This window comes from Humulus lupulus, chromosome 7 (assembly GCF_963169125.1).
Source record: "Humulus lupulus chromosome 7, drHumLupu1.1, whole genome shotgun sequence".
Lineage (NCBI taxonomy): Eukaryota > Viridiplantae > Streptophyta > Magnoliopsida > Rosales > Cannabaceae > Humulus > Humulus lupulus.
Window position 1 is genome coordinate 192,472,333 of NC_084799.1, and position 8,888 is coordinate 192,481,220.

An 8,888-nucleotide genomic window follows, 5' to 3' on the forward strand; every position below is an offset into this window, starting at 1 on the left:
TCCAGTGTGCCTTACAAAATACTCGCTCCCATTCGAAAAGAAATGTCAAAGAGAGATACAACCAAGTTCTGTCGTTTTCATAACGACTACGGACACGATACAAGTGAGTGCAACCAGCTGAAAGACGAAATCGAGTTTCTTATCAGACAAGGACACTTGAGGACATATGTACGGGCCTTGGGAACTTCCCAAAGAGAGGCTCCAGGTGGCAACGAGCAGGCACATGCATGCCAATGCTCGCCACCTCTGCAGCCTGATCCCGTAGCTGGCACTTTGCTCACGATTTATGGTGGCCCGCACCTCGCGGGAAACAGCGGAAAGGCAAAGGAACGATATGCTCGGACCCTACGCCATGACCAGGACATCGAGATGATGACTGTGGAGGACCGGGCATCAAAGAAGGCTCGATCAGAGGACGGTGAAATAACCTTCTCTGATAGCGATGCCTAGCATGTCCGATTCCCACATTCCGATCCGCCGGTCGTGGATGTTCAAATCGCCAACATGATGGTAAAGAGAGTGCTAGTCTATACAGGAACTTCAGTAAACATCCTGTATAAATCGTCGCTGGAACGCATGAAGTTGTCCATCAAGGACTTGGAGCCCTGCAGCCAAACAATATATGGCTTCTCTGGTGAGGGACTCGCCCCAACAGGGTCAATCAGACATCCGGTAACAGCAGGTACAGCGCCCGCAACCAGAACATTACTCGCTACTTTCATAGTAGTCGATTGTCCTTTGGCGTACAATGCAGTAATCGGAAGGCCCATACTGGTTGACCTTCGGGCCGTCACCTTAGTATGGCACCTGGCCATGAAATTCCCGATAGACGCAGGGGTAGGATGCGTGTTGGGAAATCAGAGGGAAGCAAGGGAGTGCTACAATGCCTCAGTCATGAAGGCAAAGAAGGGAACATCGAAGAGCACTCCCCTAGAGATGTTGCAGATGCCATTGATACACAGGCCCAATCCGGTGATGGAGTCACCAAAAAGGGTGTTGCCCAAAGTGAGGATAGAGATTTAGATCCTCGCTTTGGGTATTTTGAGGAAGATGTTGGACCCGTCGAGGACCTTGAAGAGGTCCAACTTGACGAAAAAATTCCGACTAGAGTTGTAAAGGTCGGTAAAAATTTAGAAGCAACAACGAAGCACGAACTGGTGGAATTTCTGAGAAAAAACCAGGAAGTTTTTGCCTGGTCACATAAAGACATGGCTAGGATAGATCCTGCAGCCATTAGCCATGTCCTGAATATTGACAAAAGCTTTCCACCCGTGCAACAGAAAAGAAGGTTGCTCGATAAGGAAAGATCGAAAGCCTTAAAAGAATAAGTTGAAAAACTGAAGGAGAATGGGTTTATCAGGGTGGCGTTTTATCCGTCATGGTTCTCTAATCCAGTACTGGTTCCCAAGCCGAACGGCAAATGGCAAACCTGTGTGGATTTCACAGACCCTAATAAAGCCTGCCCAAAAGATGTCTTCCCACTCCCAAGGATCGACCAGCTGGTCGATGCAACAGCAGGACATGAGATCCTCTCTTTCATGGATGCATACTCAGGATACAATCAGATCAGTATGCATCCCCCTGACGAGGATCACACTAGCTTTCGGACCAATACAGGGTTATACTGTTGTCAAGTAATGCCCTTCGGACTGAAAAACGCTGGTGCGACTTACCAGCGATTGGTTAACCACATGTTTAAGGAGTTGATCGGAGTAAACATGGAGGTGTACGTTGAAGACATGCTGGTAAAGTCAAAGAAGGCAGAAGGACATGTGAAGGATTTGCATGAGTGTTTCAATGTTTTGAACAAGTATCAAATGAAGCTAAATCCTCTCAAGTGTTCCTTCGGAGTAGGATCAGGGAAATTTTTGGGATTCATTGTCAATTCGAGGGGAATCAAAGCCAACCCAGAAAAGATCAAAGCCCTAATCGACATGAAATCGCCGTTGAAGATCAAAGATGTATAAATTTTAACTGGAAGGATTGCCGCTCTTAGTAGATTCATCACAAAGTCGACGAATAAATGCGTCCCATTCTTTAATCTACTTAGAGGTAACAAGAAGTTCGAATGGACAGAAGACTGCGAACAGGCTTTCCAAGCCTTAAAGGCCCACATGGCACAGCCTCCTGTCTTGTCAAAGCCTATAGATGGAGAAACTTTGTTCATTTACCTGGCGATCACCGAATATGCTGCTAGTGCGGTGCTAGTAAGAGAAGATGAAGGCGTACTAAAGGCGGTGTATTATGTATGGAAGAGGTTAATCGGGGCCGAGTTGAGGTATCCTCCCATTGAAAAATTATCCTATTGCTTAATTTTGGCCTCAAGGAAGTTACATCCTTACTTCCAAGCCCATCCCATCACAGTCTTAACCGATCAGCCCCTCAGGAAAATTTTGCAAAAGCCAGAGCTGCTGGACATTTGTTGAAATGGGCAGTCGAACTCGGGCAGTTCGATATAATGTATTCACCGCGAGCAGCAGTAAAAGGACAAGTCTTGGCTGATCTTATCGCCGAATTCACTGAGCTCCCAGACAACAAGCAGTGCGAGAAACCTAGTGCGATGGAGCCCCAAGTTGAAGCTCCTTCGTGGAAGTTATTCACAGACGAATCGTCCAACAAATCTCACGCAGGAGCAGGAGTGATATTGATAACGCCAGAAGGGCATCGATTTCACTGCGCTATTAGGTTCGATTTCACTGCTTCAACAATGAAGCCGAGTATGAAGCACTCCTCGCTGGGTTGAGGTTGGCCAAAGACATGAGTATAAAAGTGCTGAATATTTACAGTGATTCACAGCTGGTAGTGAATCAAGTCGTAGGGGATTATCAAGCACGAGGCCTGAAAATGGTGGCCTACCTGAACAAAACCAAAGATCTTTTGGCGCAATTCGAGAAATATACCCTCCAGCAAATACCTCGAAATCAAAATTCAAACGCAGATGCCTTAGCCAAACTCGCGAGTGCGAAAGATGCTGACACTTTGAATATGTGCCATTGGAACGACTACGTGAGCCAACCATACGAACAGATGAAGCCAGTATGGAGATACGATTAGAAGATACATGGATGGCACCGTACTTGGAGTATCTCACTAGTGGCGTACTACCATCAGATAGAAACAAAGCCAGGACTCTTCATAGACAGGTTGCTAAATACATCCTGGTTGATGGTGTTCTGTACCGAAGAGCATACTCCATGCCACTGCTCAGATGTATTACACCGGAAAAGGCTAAAGAGCTGATGAGGGAAGTGCATGAAGGCTTCTGTGGAGATCACGCTGGGGGGCAGAGTTTATCAAAGAAGATTCTAAGGCAGGATTATTTCTGGCCAACTATGAACGAAGACTCAATAGAGTTTGTGCAGAAATGTGATAAGTGTCAGAGATTCTCCAAGATCCCACGTGCAGCTCCTAATGAGTTAAAACAGATGCAAAGTCTGTGGCCTTTCGCAGTATGGGGGATTGAGTTAATTGGGTCCTTACCAACAGGAAAAGGTGGAGTAAAATACGCAGTTGTGGCAGTCAACTACTTCACCAAGTGGGCCGAAGTTGAGCCACTCGCTACCATAACGACAAATAAAGTGCTTGACTTTGTCATCAAGAACATTGTTTGTCGATATGGATTGCCCCGGAAGATCGTCTCATATAACGACACCCAGTTCGACAGTGACCTATTCACAGACTTCTGCGAAAGGCATGGAATCATCAAGAGCTTTTCTTTAGTCGCGCATCCACAAGAAAATGGGAAAGTCGAAGCAGTAAATAAAACACTAAAGGATACCTTGAAGAAAAGACTCGAAGAAGCTAAAGGAGCATGGCCGGAACAGCTGCCTGAAGTGCTTTGGTCGTATAGAACTTCTCATCGAACAACAACAGGTCATACGCCGTTTTCCTTAGCATACAGGTATGAGGCTATGTTGCTAGTCGAGTTCGATCCGCCCTCACATCGAAGAATCACATATGACCAAGATCAAAATAACCAAATGTTGATGGAGTACCTAGACTCAGTTGAGGAGAAACGAGAAAAAGCCCAACTCCGAGTAGCTGCGTACCAGCAAAAAGTCGCCTGGTATTTTAACTCTAAAGTAAAAGAAAGAAAGTTCAACGTCGGAGACTTAGTACTTCAAAGAGTTTTCTTAAACACCCGTGACTCAGCTGCTGGAGTACTCGGACCAAACTGGGAAGGACCTTACCAGATTGAGGAAGTCCTTCACCTAGGCACATACAAACTTGCACGCTTAAATGGAGATCTCGTTCCGCACTATTGGAATGGAGAACACCTGCGCAAGTATTATCAATAAACAGTCCTTCTTAAAGGACTGACTTGTATTAATTTTTACTTTTTACAAGTTGTGAAAAAGGGTTAGTCATGTTATGTGACTGATCACTTATAAGTGTATGATCTTTTAAAGATCACTCGTAAAGACATGTTTAGTCCATTTTAATATGAGAACTATAAGGGGTTGTGCGCAGCCAGTCATTCTTGCCAAACCTTTGTAATTTATTACAAGTATTTGTCCATTACGTGTGTTGTTTTGCTGTATTCCACGTTTTACAAGTTATTTTGAGCAGCAATGTTCGTACAGGTCGTGGTCAAGGCAAGTGACCAAGGACCTAAAGCTCCTCAGTCACTTGGGGGGCATATAAGGTTCACCGATAGCAAAGCATACCAAGAGGTATGTAAACACACGAACAAAATAAGTGAAAGCATACTACGGTACTTAGAGTATTTTTCAAAATTTATATTTTGAAAGATCAAGCCAAAGTACTATGCTAGGTTCAGTCACGCGAACAGATATTATAATAAAGAGAAAATATTATAATGTCAAAAGGAATTCTTTTCCACCGCGAGCAATACTGCTCGGATGTAACTGTTCAAATAAAAGAAAAATTGCTGCCCTTGCAGCAATAAAAATAAAATTATCTTTACAATACAACCCATGGGTCGTGTAATTAAGATAAAAGAAAAAAATTTCAAGGAGCTGGAGGGTTCTAAGGGTTTTGAGGAGTGCCTTGGTCGGCGGAAGGGCCAGCTTCAGCATTTACACCATCTATCCCCCCTGCCATAGAGATCTCTGGAGAGGCAGGCACTTTGGCCTTTTCTTCTTCTTCCAATCGGATGGCACACTGCGTCATCAGAGTCTTCCTCAAGCGTTCGGACAAGTAATTGAAGTTAGCCTCCCGGTTATGCTTCCAAAATTCGTAGAAGCAAAGATGAGTGGCCTCCTTGTATTTCTTCAAATCCCTAGCCCCGGCCTCCTCGAGCTCCTGTACTCGTTTTCCAAGTTCCTCCGCCTCTTACCTGCTGGCAATCAGATTAAGCTCGAGTTGGACAGATTCTTGATGGTTGAGCTTGGCACTTTCCTTGAACTTTTCCTTGGCTTCGTTGGCTTTCCTCAAGGTCTCCCGGGTTGGCAGCAGCTCCTGGGTCACATTAGCTTTGTCCTCGAGCAGTTGATCTTTCTGCTTGGACAACTCCTTTTTCTCCTCGAGTAGCTCGCCATTCTATTTAGTAAGCTCATTGTTTGCAGCTTCGAGTGCTTGCTTACTCTCGGCAAGCCTGGAATCAAAGTTCCTTCCCTGAGACACCAACGCCCCAGTACGGCGCCAGCCAGCAGTTAAGGTCAACAATCCCTGAAGTCAGATAGAATAAGATAAAGTAAGGACAAGGAATAAAAAATAAGTGTTAAAGCAGCAGGAATTGACTTACGCTGACTATCTCGTTCAGCCCTTTATTGATGACTTGATCAGCCTCCATAGAGACAGTTTCAGTAATGGCTGCCTGGCTGCGTTTGTGCTTTGAGAGCTTGTATATCCTCTCCCTGGCAGAGCTAACCATGAGGCTGGGCAGGGAGCCTTCGGGCTGAGTGTTCAATGCCTCCCTATTAGGAGCCTTAGGAGAAGGCTGTTGGTCCGCAAGAGTGGAAGTCGGCTGCTCGGAGGATGGTGGAGGTGGTGAGTTCTCCTTTGAGGGGGCAGTGGCTGGAGGATCGTCAGTTCGAGCCTTCTTCGAGGGAGTCTTACTGCTCTCCCTTCGAGCCCTCTTGCCATCTTTCTTTTGGCCAGAAGAGGCAGCAGCAGCCTTGTAGTGCTCAAAGACGTCCTCAGAGTCCATATCTACACAAAAGGAAACAACATGAATAGTGAGACTAAATGATTACGCAGGGCAAAAGAATGTAAGAAAAGAGATTACAAGTAAAGTACCCGCACTACAACTACTTGTCGCTACACTATTGACTCTACTAGTCATACACTCACTCTCTGGCACGAAGAAGTCTGGCCCTAGATTTGGAGTATATGTAAATTTGTCGTCCCCATCAAACAAGTGACAGGGAATTGGCAAGCTATTTAAAAGAGAAATAACAGTACCATTTTCGTCTGAGGACTCATCCAAGTTTATGACAGTCTCTGCTGCCTTTTGTTTCCCCTTCCCTTGGGGAGGAGGAGGCCTTTCTGCTAAGGGGGCGCCAGTAGGTACCCTAATCATAACCCCAGTCAATCTCCTTCGAGGAGGAGACGCTTGGGGTTGCTGCTCGGGATGTTCATCGGCAGCGACATCAGCCGCCGCTGTTTCCCTCATTTCCTGATGAGGGGTCAGGAGGCCAGACAACCTCAAGTTCTCATTAGTGACCAGAGACTTAACACTCTTTTCAGCGTCAGTCATTCTGGCCAGTGTGTTGGCCCTCAACACCATGTCTGGTGTGGGTTTGGGCATAACCATGGTCCTGAAAAGCACAAGATATCTTAGTGAAGTGCAAGGAGAATCGCTAAGTAAAAACAGCGACCAGTAGAAAAGAGAGGACATTTACCTCCTCGAGCGAAGGCTAGGTTGTTTGCAGTCATGTCGGGTGTGAGGAAATACTCCTGATTGTATTTCCCCACATTGGAGATATGGGTGGTGTCACTTAGGAATGTTCGGGCTATTTCCTGGTGACAAAAATGAAAAAAGCCCGTCCCGGACTGTTGGGGATTGGACTTAAGGTCAAAAAGGAAGTTGACCTCGTGAGGAGTAGGCTCTGGCCATTTTTTGAGTTTGTAAAGGAGGATATAGAGTGCAGCGAGCATTCTATATCCATTGGGAGTAATTTGAAAGGGGGCAACACCGAAGTAGTTCGTCACCCCCTGATAAAAAGGATGAAGAGGAAGGGTAGCCCCCGCCTCTATATGGTACCTCGACCAGGCGCTGTAGGCGCCTCCAGGCAAGTTAGCCCTCTGGTCCACGGTGGGGATCTTCAGATTGACCCCAGTGAGGGGATACTTCCTGAGATAATTAGCCAACATTCTGGGGGTCACCTGGCTAAGGGGAGAGAGGTACCACTCGACATCAGAAAGGGTTGAATATTGAGGGCGAGCCCTGACCTGAATGCGAGGGTCCGGGACGGTGTTTTCTCGACCGCTGGTCGAGGGAACCCGAGCCTGCGAATCAAGCTTGGCAGGAGGATTTGGATTGGGTTCGGGATTTGATTTCTTTTGGACAGAAGTTTTAGAACGGGCCATCCTGGACGATGATGGTTGAGGTCTGGAAGAAGAAAGTCTTGAAAATGGAATTTCGTGGACGCGTTGAGTAGGCTGTTCTTCACCTTCAAGCAGTTGTGCAAGAAGATCTTCTTCGATAGGCCGCTTACCTCCGCACAAATCTGGCATTAAAATCTGCAGACAGAAAAATGGGGAGGTGAGGATTGAGAGTCTAGAAAGGTGGTTAGAATAACGCTGGTCGTGTATAAAAGTCAAACTTTTATACAACAGCATTCTAAAAAAAACCAAAGTTTTCCACACGAATAGTTTGAAAAATAGATCAAAAAGTGAAAGCAAAAAGTTTTTTTGAAAATGCTTTTTCAACTCCTTTAAGGGCGAGAAAAACTCAGTTTTTCAACTAGCATAAAAAGCAAATTTTTACTTCGGTTTTACGTCCTAAATTTATGATCTAGGCTATCAAACTGATACACAACTCCTGAATGGAAAAGATACACCATCCTATCTAGTATCACTCAGTAAACCCCCTGTTTTCATGCATTTCTACTCAAGAACACAGGCAATAGCAGAACCTAGAAGTTAAATCACAGCGTCATGCACAACGAAGACAAAAAAGTAGAAAAGTTCTGAAACGTACCGAAGCGAAGATTAAGGAGGTTGGAAGAAATTCCAAACATAAGCTAACAACAGCTAGTGGTTCTTGAAACGCTGAAGGATGGTCTTCAGGAAGAACGAAGGTTCTAGTTTAGGGTTTCTTTTTAGAGAAAATGGCTTGCGTAAAAAGAAAAAGGAGGCTCTGAAGGAGCTATGTTTTTTTTTTCTGTGACATGAAAAAAGAGGTAATCATCAGTTTCCTCTTTTCGAAGCATGGGGAAAGGTGATAGCTGTCAATAGATTACTTGGGAACCGAAAAGTCGTGATTAGACAGGGGTAGGTTGCTTTTTCCAAGAATGCATGAACTACTCTGACAAATTGGGTGGGATAATCGAAGAGTCGTTTACCTTAAAGTTCATTTATTACTGGTCGTAATAAATAAACTTAAGGGGCAAATGTTATCCAAAGAACAGGCACGGGTGACATGGCAAACTTTTGAGCACGTGGCTGACACCTGGCAGAAGGTCCGTTCGACCATCGACCAGAGAAATGCCCATGGAAAAACATTCGAACTTTATATACGACCAGCTTGGTTGTATACTGGATATGTTTGGAGAAAATCTTATGCAGTTATGATCATATCCGAGATTATCTCCCATGATTTCCTGAATATCCGATTAATTAGGAAAGAATATAAGTAACTAATTCATGTAATCTTCCCTGAGCTTATAAATAATGAGAAATAGCTCAAGGAAGGGACTTTTGGCTGATTTTTGTTTACGCTTTACAAGAGAATTAGAGCTATCATTACATTAGTCGCCTCT